The following is a 22,547-nucleotide window of genomic DNA, read 5'->3' on the forward strand; positions in this document are numbered from 1 at the left end:
ACCAAACTTCATTTTTCTTTATCTTGTATTTGATGTTCACTAAACTTCTGCATTTTGGGAACATAATTTAATTAGAAGCCATTTAATCTTTCATATGTGTTTCATTTAGCTTTACTGTGTTGCCATAAAGTTGCGGATTTGTTTTTTTAGCAAGCTTTACTTGTGCATGAATACCTGGTTGGAACAATAATGCCCATTCTGGAGGGGCAGTCTTGCACTTAGAAAATGGGCTGTTTGTTAAAATCTTTTCTATTTGTTTTATTAGTGCATATATTTTTATATTTTTGGTGCAAAATAGATGTTTATCATTCTGTGACCAATTAGTGTTCTGACTTTTGGGACATATCCCAGAAAAAATATTGTACATCTAGCCAGTTTACAAAAGCTTAGCTACCATTCTGTATGCATTTGGCTTATGACCTAGGCACAAGACTGCATGCTGGTACATAAAAAAATATACAAAAATCCTCCAAACATTCTTGCCACCAGTGAACAAAGGAAGTATTTATCTTATTTTATATTATAGTTTGTCAACTATACACCCTGTTCTAGCTACAATCACTGTTAGACAGATAAGTACCTTATTGAGAACTCTTCTTCTTTTCCATTGTTGTTTTTTTTCAATCTAAAATTGTTATTTTAAAAAAAGGGAAATGTGACTATGGTCTACAGATGTCTTACCTAAGGATAAGCATTCAAAGTTTATTATTTCTTTTTTCCTAGGCCCTGACCATAACTATAGAGAGTGCTCTGTTTGCCAGTCCATTGTTCCTAAGACTACTCATAGTTGTTTGAGCTTTGGCATGTGCTAAGTTGACTCTGGGTGATCAAGATCAGCCTAGAATTTGAAAGAAGAGACAAAAGTTAGCTGAAATATATGCTTCCTTCAGATGGTCAAAGTCAGACATCTCCACTGAGGCACTTGATCGGCCCTTTCTTTGCCAATCTACTATACCTTTTCCCATTGTCAGCACTTTGTGAGAGTCTTTCATCATGCCTGTGCTGAACTAGTAGGCAGCTGTCTCAGATGTGAAGTGAGAACCAGGGCTGATTCTCTTTGAAGGAACTGGGAGGATTCCTTAAATTCTTCTCCAAGAAATACCATAGACCCTAAGGCGAAATGTCTGGGGTCTGCTACTCTTCATACTATTTTGTTGGAGACTCCTAAAGACAGGAAACAGAAAACCAGACAAATATCTCCTATAGCTGTCCCTGCTCCTTCCTCTTTGGATCCTTGGTAGGATTTGTTTGATTTCTCTCAAGGACTTTTTAAAGATCTTACAGCTTTGTAGCCCACGCAATTTGCTTCTCACTCTGTTTCCACTCCTACATAAAAAAGGAAGTCCTCTACTGAAGAATTGTTTTCAGAATCTGAATCTCAAGTTCTATATTACTCATCTCAAATTCACTCTCTTATAGGTAATGAGTCTGAAGTGGATGTCTCTTTGTCTTCTCATTGCCCTCATGATGAACTCACTTTTAAAGATAGTATTCACAATTTATCTGGAAAGGCAGGCAAATATCTAAAGCACACAAAAAAGATCTTACACTTGATACATATGAAAATACCAAAACTCTCTATCTCATCTGTTTTAAAGATTTTGGAGGTTACCTTTTTGTCCGCTTCTCTGACTCTTCATCCCACCTGCTTCTAAGAAGATAGACTAGTTCTATAAAGTACCTGACACCAATAAATACTTATATATAAGCCATTCTTCAGACGCATTTATTGTCTCTGTGGAATCGCACAGTTTTCAAATAGCCCTTTTCCATCAGTGCCTTAGTTAATTGCAAGTATATCAGGAACATGCATAGATTTGCTAAGAAGGTTGGCACTTCCATCATGTTGCGTTTATACGCCATTGATTATCTCTGTTTTCTATTCTGGATAACATGACTAAACTACTCTCTAATGTTCCTGAATCAGACACTAACACTTCATTACAGGATATGTTCAATTCAGTAGTAAAGTGTTCCTTTAAATGTTTGTATTATGCTGCTGTGTCTTCCAGACCAGCTGATAGTGGTTCAGTCTTAAAAGTAGTAATTGTCTTAGGCTGCAGTTCATGTCTGTTGATGCTAAAGCCAAACTGTTGGATATTCCTTTTTAAGGGATAAACCTGCTTAGCTCCTTTTTTCTTAATTTATTCCAGAAAGTAGAGGAAAGATAATTCAGGACTTCAAACAGCTTTTTCTTTTGTCTCTTCCTAAATTCCAGAGAAAACTATTTGTTCCAAATACCTTTTTTCCACAAATCATAAAAATCTCAACAAAAAGGGAATATGTTTTCAAAGAATAAATGTCAGGACAAACACGGGTCTGAATTCAAAAGATCCAAGGGATCCTTTTTCAGACACATGTTCTAACTTCTGAGTACTTTCTTTCCCTCTCCCCTCTTCCCTTCACCTCGGCCAACCTTGTTCTAAACTAACAGGGAGACTCTCTTGGTATCTTCCCTGTTGGAGAACAATAACTTCATCTGCTTGGGTTTTGGACATCATAAGGAATGTGTACAGGCTGCACTGGAACTATCCTACAATACCTTCTTGAATTCCTCAATCCTCTCAGGTGAACAGCACCTGCTATTTCCAGTTCTGTTAGCTCTTTTCCTTTGAGGGATTATAGAACCTATTTTGCCATCTCAAACAGGAAAAAGTTTTTACTCCATATTTTTCCTTGTCCTAAGAAGAGAAGGAATGTGGAGACCAATTCTGGACTTATCCATTCTAAACTCTTTATTAAAGGGTTTCAAAATTCAAGATGCTAACCTTGTAAAACCTTTTTTCTCATCTTTTCCCATGTTTTCTTAGTTACCTTAGATCTGGAAGAATCCTAACTACCTTATCTCTGTTCACCCAAAAACAGATAATTCTTTTTTGTGCATTGAGATATCACTTTCAATTTACTTCTTTGCCCATTAGTTTGCCTATGGCACAAAATGTTTTCACAATATACTTAATTCCTGGATACCTTTCTGCAAATTCCTAGGTATCTATGTCTTTCGTTACCTAGACTACTGATATGGGCCACTCAGCTTCATAAAACTCTCAAGGACGTATATTTCACAACTGATTTTTTTCTCCAGCTAGGATTCACATTACACACCAAAAGTCAAACACGAAACCTACTCAGGAATCCAATGTTTCTAAGATGTCTTCCAGATACTTTCATCATCATGGTCTTCCTTCCTCTGGGGAAAATCCAGTTTCTGACAGCGTACTTCTTATCCCTTGCAAATACACAAATAACTCCTACAACAGTGATTTTGAGAGCTCTGGGGTTCATGAAATTCACAATGCAGATGATTCCTTATGTCAGACTGCACATGAAGAAAATACAGTGATATCTGAAATTAATTTGGACATAACACTGCCATCTTTTCCAATCCCTCTCTAGCATTTCGTGAAGAAAGAACTCTTTTGATGGATCAGTCTGATAAACCTTAATCCACGGGTACCTCACCTTCAAAATATCTCAACAGATTCTTCAGATCTTGTATGACTGGGGCAGTTAAAAGGACATAATTCGAGAGACTCTATTCAAAACAAGACAGGAAAACATAAAACATCAAAGAGATGAAAGATTTGATCATCATCTCTGGATACCAGGACATATTCAAATCATAACAGACACCACTACATTCATATGATATATCAACAAACAGGGCAGGACAAAAGTCCTGACTCCTTTGCAGACTTGCTATGATTGCTTGGGACTTTGCAATTTATTTACCACCAAGATGTATATCTATCTATATATATATATATATATATATATATATATATATATATATATATATATATATATATATATATATATATATATATATATATATATATATATATATATATATATATATATATATATATCTTCAGAAGTGAATTGAATAGCAGACTGCTTTAGCATATCCAATGTAGACCCTCACAAAAGGATGCTGAATTGAGAGTTCTTCCTTTAGATTTTCCATCAGTGAGGAACTTTCTAGATACACTTTTTCCTACTTCTACCAAACAGCTTAAACTGTTTTGCACCAAAATTCATTTCAAGGAACCCTGGAGAATCAACACCATAGAAAGGAAATTTCTGTATGCCTTCCCATCATTTCAGTCATTCCAAGGGTCTTGTTGAAGATTCAGAAATTCTTCTTCTACTTTCGGCTGCTCCTGTTAGGGGTCACCACAGCAGATCAACTGTTTCCATTTCTTCCTGTCCTCTGCATCTTGCTCTGTCACACCAACCACCTGCATGTCCTCTCTCAGCACATCCATAAACCTTATCTTAGGCCTTCCTCTTTTCCTGTTACCTGGCAGCTTCATCCTTAGCATCTTTTTCCCAATATACTCCGCATCCCTCCTCAGCACATGTCCAAACCAATGTAATCTTTTCTCTATGGCTTTGTCTCCAAACCTTCCAACCTGGGCTGACCCTCTAATATACTTATTCCTAATCCTGTCCATCCTTGTCACACCCGGTGCAAATCTTAACATTTTCAGCTCTGCCATGTCAAGCTCTGACTCCTGCCTTTTTGTCAATGCCACTGTCTCCAACCCATATAACATAGCTGGTCTCACTACCCTCTTGTAAACCTTCCCTTTCACTCTTACTGGTACTCTTCTGTCACAGATCACTCCTGACACTCTTCTCCACCCACTGCATCCTGCCTGTACTCTCTTCTTCACCTCTCTTCCACACTTACCATTACTCTGAACTGTTGATCCCAAGTACTTAAACTCACCCACCTTCGCCACCTCTACTCCCTGCATTCTCACCATTCCTCTATCCTCCCTCTCATTCACACACATATATTCTGTCTTAGTCCTGCTGACCTTCATTCCTCTTCTCTCTAGAGCATATCTCCACCTCTCCAGGGTCTCCTCCACCTGTTCCTTACTCTCACTACAGACCACAATGTCATCTGCAAACATCATAGTCCACAGGGACTCCTGTCTGATCTTGTCTGTCAACCTGTCCATCACCATTGCAAATAAGAAAGGGCTCAGAGCTGATCCTTGATGTAATCCCACCTCCAGTTGAAGATTCATAAATACATTCTAAAAATGCTGTTGTTATCTCCCTTTTGACCTAGACAATACTGGTTCTCCTGTCTTTTTTCACCTAGCCAAGGACAATCACCACAAGTTACTCTCACTTGTTCAGATTTTGGGGGGGGGGATCAGTCCCTAATTTCTCCTCAGTCATTTCGTCCATCCCTGCAGAAGCTAGAAGGCATTTTGAAAAGTTCCAAGTTAATAGTACCAGCATTTAAAAAGTATCCCTAATTTGGGGCCTTTTCCCGAATTATTATTATTATTATTATTATTATTATTATTATTATTATTATTATTATTTGCTTTGTCTCTACCACTGAAGGTTAAAGATGAGAAGCATACAGAATGGACGTGCTCTCACAATTCCTTTCAGGCTCCATCTAGAGATGTGTTACAGGTAAAAAGGAGGTGAGAAAACATTCAAAAAGAAAAATCTAATGTTTCTAAATGGAAAATACTGTAAGTTTCTGTTTGGTGTTGCAGCAGAGGACAAGACCCATATTTAAATGAAGGTCCCCATTATTCTCAAATAACTGTTTCAGCTGCTCAGCCCTCCTTTTCTAGGATATACCTCTATTGAAGTCCATTTGTCACCTATCTCACCCTGCCTACCAAATGATTCTCATCTTTCTTCAGACTATGAGGTCAGGCTGTTTCAAAAAGGTGTCCTTCACATCAAGCCTCCCATGAAATCTATTCCTACTGCATGGGACTTGAATTATGTTCTCAAAAAGTTAACCTTAAACCAACTTCATTTGCATCTTTAAAATGATGTGCTTGGAAAACAGTTTTATTTGTGGCTTTAACATCTGCTCAAGGGTCCTTGAGTTACAGGTTCTTATGAGTACTCCTTTCCAAATTTTTCATGAAGTCAAATTTAGCTTCAGAACTAACCCTTTCTTTATGCCTAAATTTGTCACTGAAATGTCTCTGAATCAGTCTAGAGATCTCCTTGCATTTTTCCTCAATCCTCTATAAATAAAGGAGAAATAATCCTTCATTTATTGGATGTCTATAGGCAGTTTAGATTTTACTAAGACAAAAACTAACCAATATTTTATTTCTAATGAGGTAAAAAGGTGGGTAACTATTTCTAGGTGACTATCACTTTCCATTTTTTTCTGCTACTCTTTCCATGGTAAAGCAATTCAAGTTCACATCAAGGAATATTCTACCGAAACTATGAATATTTTTCAAGAGACTTGGCTCTAAATTGACTTTAGAGGCTGCTACCTGCTCTTTCATTTATATTTTCCCAAAACATTGTCAGATAGATGCCTCTTTAGACAGTAAGAGCAGGTTTAGGTAGAACCATTTTTTTTTAGTTATTGGACTCCAACTCGTTTCTAAAACCTCCACCCTTTTGGCATAAAAGCTTTAGGAATCTCATACGCCAGTATTACTGCAACAGTGATGTAATGATAAAGAGTACACTTTTGTGAGAACTTACCATAACAGTAGATGTTCAAAGAGACACTGTTGCAGTATATGCACCCTCCCTCCCTTAACCTTATTTTTTCTTCCTTCTCATTTTATCCAGGACAGAGATAGATACTTCCCTTAGTTTTCCACCCTCTCTTTTTTTTCTTTTTTTGGTCCTGAGTCTATCTTGTTTGAGCACTAAGCACAGTCTTTTTTCCAAGGACAAGGAAGCTCTGAAGATTTTCATGCCTTCATGTTGCTTCAGCCAGCACATAGTCTCATGCAGAGGTCATAGTTCAGATGTATGGACAGAGAAAGCTGCTTAAGCATTCGTAGGCTGGCTGGACATAATGTATTCTTGGCAATACTGCAACAGTGATCTATCTGAACACCTACTATTATAAGTTCTTACATAACTGTACTTTCCTCTGCCCAATGTTTAAAGTCATTGTATAACATGTAAATATTGTTGGAGAAAGTGTTTTAAATATAAAATCTAAGTTATGTAAGTAAACATGTCAATACACACATTCACACATCATTTCAAATGCACCTAGCATTTTGACTGTGCAATCTTCATTTATTTCAGGTCATCGTTGTCAGTAAAGCATTAGCACACACACACAGACACACACACACACACACACACACACACACACACACACACACACACACACACACACACACACACACACGTATGAAAATGTAATTAGCAGGTTTGAACAATGTTTATGGTAACTGGGGAGGAATAGCAAAATTATGGAACAGTGGAATGGCTGGGTTGGGGGCTCAGGTGTCCCTGATCCATTACCCTGCCTAGGTCCCCATTTAGCCATGGTCCAGCTACCCTGAGGGGGGTTGAAGACAGTTTTATGCAGGAAAGAAAAAGTTTTTTTGTTGTTGTTGTTGTTTTTTTGCTTTGTTGTTTTACCTAATAAAAAAATCATTGTTCATATGCTATGTTGGAGGTTTAGATGCACCAGTCTGTGAAGCAGCAGTTGAAGTCACCAATGATTACTGAGCTCTGGTTTATAGGGATGCCTTGGATTTCAGCTTCCATGATTGATCATACAGGGGAATGATCACCTCTCAGAATTTGGAAGTGATGCTTTTAGAAGTGCTTTTGTCATAGAAAAGTTTTTACCAGGAACTGTGCATGATCATTTGAGATCATGGATGGGAATCAATATCAGTCTATAATCTATTAGCCTGACTTGCCTAATGTAAGCTGAAGTTCTAAAAAATCACTGTTGGAGTCTCCGGTATCAGTCTTGAAGGCACTGAGAAGCAACAAATGGTCTAAAGTATGGTAGGCACAAAACCCAGGCATTCTGGATGTGTTTCTTTTTCACATCTGAACCACATCACAGTAACTACTCATATGCAGACAAGTCCCAAATACAGAAATGCATAGAGAAAAGGCAGTTGTTTGTTAAAACTCCTGGTATAGATAATATCCATGTTGATGTTGTCCAGTTTGGAATTTTATGTATTTGTCAAGTTGGGATGTTCATTAGTTGAACTCAGCCTAAAAAAGGCACTATGGGGACAGCAAAGGCTTTAGTCAGTATGCACAAAGTTTAAACAAGTGATACAAGCCATCCTTTAAACAACAAGTTTAGCTGTCAATCATTTCTTCCCAGGCCAATGCATATTGAATCCCCCTGGAAAGATTTCAGCTAGTTAGACAATAGCTAAACCCAATTTTCTTCTCTTTATATTTAGCCACCATTCTTGATGAAGGAGGATTCCACTCAGAGCCATAATCCTACCCTTATCTGACTCTTGCATTGCAATTCCAATGTGCCCTTTTGAATGTCTCAGAAATTTGCACAACAGGTCATTTGCATGAAAAGGTACAACAATCATTTCATGGTCATACTTTCTAGTGGAAAATTACTTAAGGACCCTTGTTATATTAGCAATCTTAGTTTCCAAGAAGCAGCTGACTGTAACACTGGCATTGCCCAATGTGTGGAATCTTTACGTCTTATAACATGGTCATGAGTTACTAAAATATTCTTACCAGAAACTAGTTTCTGACTTGTTGATGTGCATGTAATGGATGTACTATGGAGCTTTCACGGACGTTTAATCTTAAGAGTTCTAGGAGACTTGGGTACGGGCTTTTTAATGGCATCTTCATATCATATTTTGTGTTGTCAGTCTGAGGATGTTGCATTTGTATAGGTGGGGTGTGATAAGGTAATTCTCATTGCTTGTTGTAACTTGGGAGAGGGATGCCTCTCTGTTTCCTAGGTATTTACGCCTCTTACCGATAGTCTACTGGGTTCATCAGAAGTTCATTTGCAAAATGCATGAGGTAGTCCCTACACTGCCTTAGACTACCAAGTGCTAGAAGGCTGGCAACGGAAGGGGACCGGTTTGCTGACTTATCATGATATCCAGTGCTTTTGAGTGATAAACCCTAAATTCACACTATAGAGAAGGTTGAGAGAAGGAACTGTTAACACTGTAGTGGTGGATACCTGGCCACAAAGGTTAAAGAGTGGGGCCCCTTTAGAGCAGCGATGCAAAGTATGGTGCAATTGGTTGTAGCTTAGCACAAATCAAATATGCCTAAACCCTACAATAAGAATGAAAATAGGTTGTTTGCACTGGCTTAGGGAAAATTCAAATTTGTGCTCATTGTCTGCTAATCAGGTACACCTTGTGTGGCATTGGGATTAACATAATAGCACTCAGTAAATAGTAAACAGGCAAAGTCAGAGAACAGGAAAAACAAAACAGCTGTAAATTAGAGAGAATAGTTTTCAGTAGCCTAGCATATGCACAATTATTCTGCTCTTACTAGTGTAACCACTAATCTCCCCAAAATGTTCCCCACACCAGGCCAAAACAGTCTGTTTTCAGGTTATCTATAAATACAGTGATTGAAGTAAAAAAAAAAAAAAAGAAAAATGCTTAGAACAGTTAAAAATGTGATAAATGACAAAGTAATTGTGTGTTCAACACAAAATTATATTTCCAGAGTGTTTGAGTTGTAGCAGAACTCCAAAATTCACTTTGCAAATCACTCCATGAATGTTTGATTGCAGAGATCCCCACAGACTTATTATAAAGACAACGTAGGTTCATAAACATCCTTTCATTTTTCAGTTTCCTATCCATCCATCCTCAAACCCCTTTTTCCTGTTTTGCACATTGGGTCGGGGTGTCACTTCTGCAGTGACAATCATCTCGAGCCATGATTTATACTGCCGGTGGCTAGCCCTGCCACAGTAATTCATTTGTACCACTCACTCACTCACTCACTCTCACCTATGGCCAATTTAGTGTGTCCAATCCACCTACTGCATGTCTTTGGAATGTGTGAAGAAACCAGAGCACCTGGAGAAAACCCACATGACTGCAGAGAGGACATACAGGCTCCATACAGAAGGCACCCCAGCTGAACATTGAACTGGGGAACCTCTGTGAGGTGACAATGCTAACCGCTGCACCACTGCAGCAATCTATACTCCTTCTTAAAGGACAATCCTTCCTATACTTCTACAAAGTGTTTGCTTAATTCTGGCCCTGCTTTAGCAGTCATGATGCTACTAAATATCTCTCTTTCTCTGTATAGACACACACACACACACACACACACACACACACACACACACACACACACACACACACACACACACACACACACACACTCACATACACATTTACGGAGCTGATCACTTTCTATAAGGTCTTGGTAGTGCTATTACTGCTGTTGCTGAATGACAGCATTATAACCATTCCTGCATTCCCCACTGAGGGCAAGTAACTTGCTAGGATTCTGTATTTTTATGATAAGAGTTAACAGGTATGCTGCCGTGATTAACTGTATATGAACTATCTGTGACCATACTGTAGTTCATTTAGTCTTTGCACTGCATACATCTTTTCTCTGAAATGTAAGACTGTGTGACATGCATAGTGCTGCCGAGCTGCAATTATCATCAGCATACTAGTGTATTTCCTAGAGCACTTTACTCCATTCTTACTGAAGGTTTACAGGTTGGCAGTGCAGAGCCCCCACACTATGCACATATAACTGCCCCAACTGTGCCCTGTGTCCACAACAGTGCAGCTACAGCAATATGTCCCTTCCTTACCTGTGTAACAGCATGTCACATAGGAGTATGGTTATGACATGTTCATGGGTTGTGTCCAGTAGTCCTAGGTCTGAGTTCGCCAATTACTATTTGTATACCTTGTGCTTCTGAACAAGTCACTTAATTAGCCTAACAAGAGGCATTCATACCTTATATGCATAACTGTAACAAAGCATTAAGTGCTACAATATCTTGTGAGAACACCCATTGCAGTGCCTCACATACTGTAAATCAACTGCTTGGACTTCTGCACAACCTTGTAAAATTAAAATCTCTACTTTCTTTCAAAACAACTAGTGATACTGAAATATATTACATCAGTATTAGATGTGAAATCTTTATAACATAACCTCCTCTTTAGGCTTTAGCAATTCCTGTATGTAAATCTGGGTTTTTCATTCAAAAGCTGTCTTAAATCAGCAAAGCCCTTAGTATATGTCGATATTTACTTATTATTTTCTTTACATCCCCTGTTCTTAAGTTGTATGTAGTAACATACCTAATTACATCCCCTGTTCTTAAGTTGTATGTAGTAACATACCTAATTACATCCCCTGTTCTTAAGTTGTATGTAATAACATACCTAATTACATCCCCTGTTCTTAGGTTGTATGTAGTAACATACCTAATTACATCATCCTGTTTAGCCATGTTCAAACCCAGCTGTTGGGTCTCTCTTCCCTGGAAGAAAGGTTTAGCTATAGTATCACTATTAATAAGTACATCATTCATAATTTGCTCTATTCACATTATATTATACCATCTTTCCTGAAACTCAGCAACCATCAAGTGCATTTGCTCCTCACATTTGAACTCATCTGTATTAAGCCTACTGACCTGAGTATAATAAGCAATAAGCATGGAATTTTTCCCTGTTTAAATTGCAACTGTTGTAAAGATATTGCTGCCTCTGATTGTGACAAGTTTATTCGGCCAGTAACTGAAACTACCTATACCAATCATTGTTATGCTACATGTAATACTACTCATATTGTTTATTTGGGAACTTGTGTAAAATGTCCCTGTTTTACATTGGGAAGTGTAGCCAGAGGTTAAAACAGTGTATTGTTGAGCATATGTCACATATACATAGGAATATTAAGTCTAATGCTCTATATAAACACATAGCTGAAACTGACCCAGGTCATGTATTTAAATTTAGAGTTATCCATGTCGTATGAAGGCATATTAGGGGGAAGATTTTAATAATATCTTAGAAAATATTGAATGCAGTTGGATAATTAGGTTAAGAGCAGATTTAAATCTTGGTCTGAATTGTGTTGTGACTATCAAACCAATTCTGCTTAAAAAGCAAATGAAGTATCACTAATGTATTTTATAGATAATTGTTAAAGAATTTTTATTGGCTGGCTGTTATCACATGCTTCATTTCGTATAATTTAAATTGTGAAGTTGTTTTAGGAATGGTCTTAAGACTGAGGAAGGTTCTTTTACGCAAAAGCTTTGTTTTGTGTAATAAATAGTTTGGCGGTTTTAAAGTCCAGGTGTTTCTTTTGTATTTACCATCTTTTACCTTTGGCTTTGCATCCTACCACATATCCTTCATGTGTTGTAAGTTAGGAGCAGTCATTGAATCCCAAATAACTTTACCATCCTACAGGAAGGTTTGTCCCAAATAATCGTGGACTGAAACTAAACGTCAAATATATATATATATATATATATATATATATATATATATATATATATATATATATATATATGTATATATTATTGTAACCTTTGAGAAGTCATCTACCCCAGGAAATTACTGCAATGGCAATACACCCCTAAGAGTTGAGACAGTTGTTCAGGATTTGGAAACTTATCTAAACAGCAACCTAACTTTGACCAACATATCTCTGTTGTTGTAAGAAAGTCCTTCTATATTGCCCAACTTATGAACAAAAGGATTGTGTCTAGATCTAAATATGTCATTGACCTCCCTTAGTCAGCCCTCATTAGGCCAGGCATTGAATATAATATCCCCATAGGCATGTATCTGTCCAGACATAGACAACAAATGGAAGGCACACAGAGATGCTTTACTAAGGTACCCAAGCCCTAAACAATGTGTCACTATACAAAGTATCCTACAGACTGCTAATAGGTTCATAGGTTCATAGGTTCATACTAGGCTATCTGCCCTAGGGCATTTATAAGCCTAGCCAGAGTGTGTTTGGCTTTCGCCACCCATTTTAAATTAATTTTGCAATGCCCTTTTTCGAGGTTAGTATACTGTGCCTCTGTCTAACAGTGACACAGAAGTGATACCTGGGGTAAACCTATGATCTCCCATCTACTCATCAAGATTCCTCTTGAAGAGAGTCAATGAGGGACTCTGCCTAACCTGGACTGGGATTCTATTCCAGAGTGAAGGGAGCCTCTGAGTTATGAATCTGTCCCTCCAGCATGTCCTATTTATTTCAGTGCTGAGGTTCAAGTCTCTCGAGCGAGTAGCTCAATGGGATTTGGATTTTCTGAGGTGCAGCATGTCCATTAATTCTGGGTTGGACATGGCTTTATACGTCAGGCACAGAACACCTCTGAGCAGGCGGTATGCCACTGAGTAGAGCTCGGGTTTCTTTAACCGGGCAGCATATGGCATCTGTTTGAGCCCTTTGATCCTCTTGGTGAGGTACTTTTGGGGTCTTTCCAGTTGCTGCAGGTGTCTGGTAAGGTACATCCCAAAAGGGGCATTGTACTCAATTATGGGCCTGATGAGGGATGAGTAAAGAGGCATGATGACCTCCCCTGATCTAGATGTGAATACTTTTATGATTAGGTGGGCTATATAAAATGTTTTTCTAACCACTTTGGCCACGTGGTTGTCAAATGAGAGATTGCTATCAACTTGGGTCCCCAGGTCCCTAATTACTTCTTCTGTACTTAATGGATAACCACCTATGTGGTAATTTGTGGGCACTTTGTTTTTGCCAAAGGGGATGACTATACACTTTTTGGCGTTTAGCTTGAGGCCATGGCTCTGGCACCAGTTGTCTGTTTCTATGAGGCCCTTTTGGAGGATGCTTGTGTCGGCTAGAGAGTCGATTATGCTGCCCAGTTTGCAGTCATCTGCGAACTTGATCAGCCACAGTCCTTCCATGTTGGCCTGTACCTCTTAGAAATATATACTGAACAAGAGAGGTCCCAGGACTGAGCCTTGTGGGATGCCACTTGTAACTGGTTTGGAGTCTGACATGGCTCCAGCAATTCTAACCATGTGGGTTCTGTCCTTGAGCCAGGTTGCAACCCATCTAGTGACATAGGGGTTTATATTTAAGCTGGTGAGCTTATCTATAAAGCCCGAGTGGGGTATTGTATCGAAGGCTTTTGCGAGGTCTAGGTAGGCTGTGTGGACCACCTTCCCCTCGTCAATGGCCTTGGTGACTGTTTCAAAGAAATTGACCAGGTTTAAGAGGCAGGATCTGCCCTTAACAAAGCCAAACTGGGTAGGATCCAGTGTCTGTAGGTCCCCAATATCTTTATTTATGAGATCCATGATGATCCTTTCCATAGCTTTGCAGACCAAGCTAGTCAGGCTTATGGGGCAATAGTTTCCAGGATCCGTTGAGGCACCACCTTTGTGGAGAGGGACCACTGTTGCTGTACGCCACCCTTTGGGTACATATCCTGCAGTAAGGCTGAGATTGAACAGTAGTTTTATGTTTGGGTTTAGCTCTTCTTGGAGTTCATGTAGGATGCAGCCCGGGACACCGTCTGGTCCCATTGATGCTGTGTTTTTTGCTTTGGAGAGGGCGGCTCTTACCTGAGCATCTGAGATGTCAGGGGGGCAGCACTCTGCTGGGATAGATATTTGCCCTTTTGGTGGGGGGGAGTTTGCGCTGAACCTGTCAGCTAGGATGTTGGCAATGTCTGTGGGTTCGGTATATTTTTTGTCATTTTGGACTAATTCTGAGCATATCTGGGAATTCCCACCCAGGTTCCTAACATAACTAAAGAAAGCCTTGTGATTATCCTTAGTGTCCTGTGCAATTTTTCTCTCGAAGCTGGCCTTAGACGATTTTATGAGTGCCCGTAGTTTTTTGCTAATACTGATCAGAGATGCCTTCCCTTTTTGGGATTTTGTTCTATCATGTAGTAGCTTCCTCCTTCTATTGTATAGTTTGTTTATGGCTGGGGTCCACCAGACAGGACGTCTGCCTTTGGAGGATTGGGTCTTGGTTTTATTTGGGATTTCATGATCCATGCATTCCTGAAGGTGTTCATAGAATGTGTTTATAAAGGATTCTGTGGCCTGGGCCATATTTTCCACAGGCCCGGGGGCTTGAAGGATTCCACCTCGGTTTTGAGGAGTGTGAAATTTGTTTTAGAGAAGTTTTTCACTGTGGATTTCTGGGCAGGGGGTGGGGTCGGGATGTGAATATGCAGTGAGATTAGTTTAGGGTCTGATCTTACCAGTGAGGGATACACTTCTGGTCTGGAGCATAGAGTCCCCATGTTGGTGATGATCAGGTCCAGTATGTTTTCCCCTCTTGTGGGAGTGGTAACAAGTAGTTCCATAGCATTTGAGTTTATAAATTCTAGTAACCTTTGGGCTAGGGTGTTGGAGCTAGAGTAATGCTCCCAGTCTATGTTTGGGTAGTTGAAGTCTCCCAATATAATGGTGTTTGGACAGACCGTCATATTTTCCAGTGTTCTCAGGAAGGCCGAGTGAGATTCCTGGGTTTGGGAGGGTGGTCTGTAGCAGGCTATAAACTGGAAGGCAGTTTTACCCACTGTTAGTTGCACATGGATAGTCTCTGATGCTTTGTGCTGTGCCACCAACCTGGAGGTGTGGGTATCTTTGACGAATATTGATACTCCCCCTCCTTTTGTGGTTCGGTCCAAGTTTTGGGGCCGAAAAGCATGGTATGAGGTATAACCTAGTAGTGCTGGGGTTCTCTCGGGAGCCTTGAACCAGGTTTCTGTTACTGCACAGATATCGATGTTCTCCATGCTAAGGAGAGTTTTGAGTGCGTGCATCTTGAGGTTTAGACCTCTGGCATTGAGTAGCATTACTCTTAGTTTCTTATCCCTTGTGATACTTATGGAGGTGGGTTTGTCTTTTGAGCCTTGCCTAAAAAAGGCACTATGGGGTTAGCAAGAGCCTTTGTCAATATCCAAAAGCCCAGGGGTGACAGGTGCATGCCATCCCTAGCGAAGTATCGTGGCTTGTCGAGCATGTCATCCCAGGGTGACAGGCATTGGATCCCCTTTGAATGACATCAATACTTAAGCCAATTGTTGAAATTGATCATCTTGTCTTCATATTGTGACATCATTCTTGGTGAGGGTAAGATGCTACTCAAGGTCAGGGTCATACCGGCCTGGGCTACATGCTCAGAGAGCTACTCTATGTTTCTTTACATGTAGTCCAGGGAGGTACGTCTCAGGTCATTCACACCAGCATGGACAATGACTGAGTCATATCTGTACTTGCCTTGGAGTGACCTGAGTGCTTGTGTTATGTGGCAGATCCTAGCGCCCGACAGGGAGCTCACCGTGACCTACTCCTTGTTCAGCCTGGTGAGCGGGACGTCAGTGTGCCTGACAATAGAGTCACCTATTACAAGTGTATCAGGTGTGTTGTTTAGCCTTAAGGGCTGTGACTGTTTGGCACACTGGCTTTGTGAGCTATGTGTTGCACATGTTTTGTTTTGGGGTAGCGGTTGCTTGGGTGTCTGCTTTGGAGGTCTCTGCTGCTTAGGCAGATTTTTATTTAGAGCCTCAGTATGTTTTTGTGTATTTATGTGTTTGGTTTGCTGTCGTGGTAGGTCTATGTGAGACTGGAATTGTAGTGAGTGTGGTTTCCTTCTCCTCCTGACTGGTTATGCCAGTACTGAGTTGAGAGAGCTTAGCCTCCAGTTTGGCTATATGGTTGCATCTCTCACATGTGTTGGAATTTGTTGGGAGGAGGAGAGGGTTGTCTGTGTACATGAGGCAGTTGTAACATTGCCTCAAGATTCCCAGATTCACCAGCTGGACTGGAGAGGAGATTGACAACTGACCTTTGGACATGCTAGAATAGTATTGGGAATTCCTTTATAATTGAAAAAAGGGCCAATGGGGAACAAGGTACTCAAGGGGAGTTTGTGACGGTGTAGTGCTTTTAATTTTTTAGTGCTGACTTATATAATTGCTTTAGTGAGCAAGTGCCAGGTAACTTAAATGCAATGTGTTACAGGTAACTTAAATGCAAAAATGACAAACAGTAACTTTCTTTCAAGTGAAACAAGGAAATAAGTACAGTAAGCAATGCAGATATCACCAGGGATCCACAGAAGAGCTGAAAAGCCGCGTTTTAGGTGGAATTAGTATTTCAGGGAAATAACAAGCAAACAAACAACAAGCATACAAACAAAGCTAGATTCAGCAGGCCTGGATCTAGTCTATGCTACAGAAAACAAGGTGTACCAATTTCAGTAAGAAACAGTTCAAATATGCAGGCACTATAAGCCTTTAACCAGAAATTCCCAGCTTAGTAGGGCAGAGTCCAGCCTTTCCTCCCACAAGAGTGCAGATCACAAACCCTCTTAATGTAAAATAACTGGCCTGAAGCCCAAGTGCTTAAACCAGAATTAATACACTTTTAGAATAACAGACATTGAGCCCTCAATCAGCAGTTCCCAACTTAGAAGGATGTAAGCTACCAGTTCTGCCACTACAGTGCAGACCACAAACCTTCCTAATGTAAAACAACTGGTCTGAAGCCCAAGTGCTTAAACTAAAAGGCTTAGAATGAGTTACACCAAGCAGTAATAAATACAATTGTTCTGGCATATAAGGCATCCTGAACCCAATACTGATGGATTTACTGTACATCAGCAAGTCAAATGGCATCATAAATGTGTGGTCTAGGAATCTAAGCCTCTTCTGCAACATCAGCAGAATGGTTTGTAGGGACAGGCATGTCTTGCAGTGGATGCCACTGTTCTGGAACAGACACTCCATCCACATTAAATAAAGTTCACCCTGTCCATGTTCAAGCACAACTTGGATCTATGGATGGGAAACTAAAAATTTACCCCAGGACTACTCTCCATGTACTAATGGACAGATACAGCTCCTAAATGCTTTATCCCATGCATGGGCCGCCTTAGATCATTTATGGTATGATCCCAATTATTTTCATTAGGGGTAATACATAATTATCAATCAAGGGATGGGTAAGTCCAATTTATAACCAAATGAGATAGGTTATTTTGAGCAGAAAAAAGGGAAACTGCCTAGGCTTCAAATGGCCCACAAGGGCTGCTATCCCAATATTTTCCTATGAGCCTATGATCAGCTATTGTTTTGCACAGTGCCAATGTTATTTTACACACTCTCACACAGTAAGACTGTTACTGTCGCAAGCTTATAGTATAGCAATTGTGCTAATACCCATTTGTGATCATCATGACTATTACTCCATTAGATTATAGGCAACAATTCTTTGTGTTTCCAAGAAGCTCATGCACAGGTCTGATGTCTTCCTGGTGGTGGGCCCAGTGGCTAAGCAATTAAAAAAAGCCTATTTTGTCTACATCTCCAGTGATCTTAATAAACTGTAATTGCATGGTAAGGCACAGCAGCCATGCATTGTTCTCAGAATGATAAACATTAGGTAACCGCAGGTCTGAAGCTCTCCAGGTCACCTAACTTTTACATTCACTCTAGAGGATACTTGTTGTTTACATCATCACTCAGATACTGCTTAACATTGCTATGCATCCTATCACACCAGGCAGTCACAGTCCTGTATTTTGAAAACACTGATGAATTATCACTTGTGTTTATGATGGTTTGCAATATCTGAGATAGAAAGGAAAGTCTTATGGCTGAGTATGGATGTGTAACACAGAAGTACTGCTCTCTTTCCCACTATCTGACTGCAGTGATTGTCACTGCACTGAAGTAAGAGAATTTCATTGTGAATTATATAAACTATGGTATAATAAATCTGATGTGTCAGTAAAATATGCAGTCAGTATTGGAAGTTTCAGTAGGCACAGAAGTATATAGATGCATTTGTGTTTGAAAACAGCTTTGGAACCTGTCCACATAGTTCCTGGTGTGTTGGACATGAAAAAAAACTGACTAATCAATATGCTGTCGAATTGTTTTTAAAATTCCTTTCTTAGAGATGTAGCTACAACTGCAGTTCATTTCGTATTTGTGAGTGCTGTATGGTGATTTGCAGTGATAATCGACTGTAGGTAGGATTTACAGACATGGTATACAGAGCAGCCATTTCTGACCCAACAAAGGGAAAGGTGCATTGTTAGTGTAATCCAAAGATATGCCCCTACTCAGACTGCAGCCAGGATATTTTAATATGTACTGACTTAGAGGCCTTTGCACACAAGCAGTGAAACTTCTTGAGCTATACTTACTTGTAGTACCCCAATAAATGGATACACAGTTCATTGACAGTACTAGATTATACATGGGCCAGCAGAAGATATGGCATCATAACAAAGTGTCTGCTAATTACAAAGTGAAATATTACACTGTTGCAGGCAAGAAAAGACAATGAAGGTACAGAAGTCTGCAAGCCAAAACAGTCATCCATGTACACATCTCAACACCCCAGGATTAACACATTCACATACACAATTACAAACTCAGCACAGGACTGCTGTGTTCAGTTCAAAGGGAAGCAGAGACACTACTGGACTTTTATTTTCAGTTACTGACCTACACTAAATACCTGTACTAAAAATGGCACCTCCTGCAGCATTAACAGTACTTACTATTACACTGCATGACAGTTAATATGCAATCTCATGTCACTTGCTCAGAAAAGCATAGCATGGACCAATGGGAGCATACTCATCACCATCACTGTGGCACCTGTAAAGCATCACATTACAGTAATGAAATCTAAATAAGGACTAGCTCATAAATATACATGAGAAGATTGTGGTGATTAAGGATCACTGCACAATGTAGTTCATTGCATTTGCTTGATGCCAAAAGAGAAAAAAGCCTATGCAGCCTGACAATTTCAATGCTACATTTTATACCCTGCATGGAGTGCTGCGGTGGTGCAGCGGTTAGTGTCATTGCCTCACAGCAAGAGGTTCTCTGGTTTGATTCTTGGCTGAAGTGTCTTCTGTGTGGAGTCTGCATGTCCTCCCTGCAGTCAAGTGATGTTTAAAGACATGCAGGTAGGTGTGTGCATGAATGGGTGTGCCTTAGTTGAAGGTTGGGTGTTGGACTGCCACCTCAGCACTGTAAAAAATCTACTGCCAGTCATAAGCAGACTGGTGTTCCACTGTGGTGACCCTTAACTGGGAAAAGCTGAAATATATTACTATGGAGTGCTACAGACCTCAGGTTTTAGTTTAAAAAAAATTCTCTTTTAAACTGTAGCAAACTACTTGCTACAGTCTCTAAAGTTTATAGCCTGCATGGAACACTACAGCACTCACATCTCAGCTAAAAAAAGTCTTTTTTTTTAATCTGTAGCAAACTGCGTGCTACAAATGTTTGCAGTATAAAACAGCTACTTATACATCTTATAAGCAGTTCACTGAATTGTGCAATTTTTTTGTTGGTATCTCATTTTTTCCCACAAAAAAAAAACTGCTCTAGATCAGTTATTGCCTTATAGACCAGGCGGCTTTATATTAGAACAGTACCTCACGGGATGTGCAGTAACAAGTCCTGCCTAAACCCCACCCACCATCTAACAATCAGAGATGTCTTAGAAAAGTTAAGTAATAATCATACTGATGGCAGCATGAATATTCATTGTCTGTACATAGTTTACTCTTTTCCTCAATGTACTGCCATCTCGGAGTTAGTATATTTAATTTGCAGGGGGTGTGGTGTGCAGGGGGGGCTGGCTCCCCTGCAAAAATGAAGAAAAAAATAAACTGTCAGTCATGCATCTTTTTGATACCATGACATACCATTTCACCTGTCAGTCACTGAGGACATGCCCACTTCTGTGTAGACCGGCTTGCGAGGTACTGCACTAATACAAAGCCTACCAGGCAAAGGTCATATTTAGGTAATCATTAAAATATAGAATATAGTGAAAATTTCTGAAGTTATTCTGAATTGCTCCATTTGAAAACTTATCCCTGAAATGTACAGCTGGGAAACTAGTTAAAGAATGTAATACTAAATATAAATATCAGAATTGAAAAAAATATGACAGATACTTTACACAATGCCTTTAGAGTTAAGCATCCCCTTATTATTAGAAGCTAGAAAATAACATTTATCAAAAATAATCATGGTATGTGTGATGCCCCAACACTGGCCCAGTAATCAAGAAGCCTCAGTCCTCACCGCTAGCACCAGTGGGGGACGTACATTGGGAGTATGACAAGTGACACACACTCTAAGGTGCACTTTCCCTTAAGAGCATGCAGAGGACACAGCCAGTCTGGGGATGGTTTCTCCCTCTTTCTCCAGATCCCCGATGAGACTCCCAGGGGCACAGCTATAGAGTTGAGATCTCAGTTGAGTGGCCAAGCCAAAATCTCCAGCACCGTCGCTGTCCAACCAGTGCTACATGTCCCTGCCCAAGTAGATGACACACACACACTCTTCGAGATTTGATTTATACACACACACACACACACACACACACACACACACACACACACACACACACACACACACACACACACACACACATACACACCTGGGAAAGGCTGGCACAAGTTTACTAGCTATGCCCCCTTCTGCTCAGACTATAAGGTTGTTTTGACTGCCACCAGCGGCTCCTTATCACCTACTCTAAGGCCCTTAGCAAAAAGTGTCTAATCTTACTGTGTAATGTTACTATTAATCCGAATGGTAGTTTGAGCAAAAGCAAGGCTATTAAGAGTGGCCCACAGTGTCACCAAATAAATATGCAAGTACTTGCAGAACTTAAATATGTCTCACAAATATATTTAATAATAAATAATAAAAAAACAAGAAAATACTCAGTAAATAATCACAGCTGGATCATTGTTCGAAATCACAGGAAATATTTAAAACAATATTGAAGGACAGTCTCAAATAAATAAATAAATAAAAACATCTAAGCTATACTTCACTATGTTTCTGACTGTATCTAAGAGAAATTATTATACCCTAGTTAACATACTTACAGAGCAAGGCAAGATAGTTGTGGTGAATGGGTTTTCCAGCTGATGTTGTCAGGTCAAAGACAAATACAGCATGCTATCACTTTCTCACAGAGTTCTTAAATTAATATCCCAAATATTACTGCTGGAATAGATTGCAGCATGACATCACTTCCTATCATCTGACTATCCCAGGTGAAAACCCCATCTGATGTAGATGGCAGCATGGCGCATCTCCCTGTGAAAATATAGACCTCAGGTATTTTGGCAAATGGTAGAAGTCGTAAAATAATTTACATTCCTCCACATTTAATGACAATACAATAAAACTTCTCTAGTACAGACATTCTGTTTCCTGTTGACTGAAACTGAAAGATAACATCATTTCATTACTACATGGTTATAAAGTAATTTAAGTTTTCAGCTATTCTTCTGAAGTTAATTTCCTGTTATACATCTAAACAGTTACAATAGTGTATATACATTTCTGCTCAGTACTTTACAAAATATCTCTTCAGCACACGTCTGTACAATATGACGTACAGTTCAAACACATCTCTAACACAAGCATCTTACATGAAGCATGTTGACATTCACAAATGATATATAATTATTTACAAAATTGCAGATAGCTGGGCTGGGAGTATCTCCTTTCATGACATTTCTAACCCACCTAAGGCTGAAGCTAGTTTTTCAAGTGACTCTTGAGAAACACAGCTTGAAAAGATTGAGCCTGTCTGGGAATACCTTACCCCATTCCCTGTCTTGAGACCCAATCTGCATTGGCATTGCTAATCCCGCTGCAGTACTGCACTGTTATAGCATATGCCTGTAACCCTCAACCTCACCTTAGTAACCTGGCATTTTGCTGGCAGGCTCAATGTAGCCAT

Source organism: Protopterus annectens, chromosome 4.part0, assembly GCF_019279795.1.
Source record: "Protopterus annectens isolate FY-2018-M chromosome 4.part0, PAN1.0, whole genome shotgun sequence".
Lineage (NCBI taxonomy): Eukaryota > Metazoa > Chordata > Ceratodontiformes > Protopteridae > Protopterus > Protopterus annectens.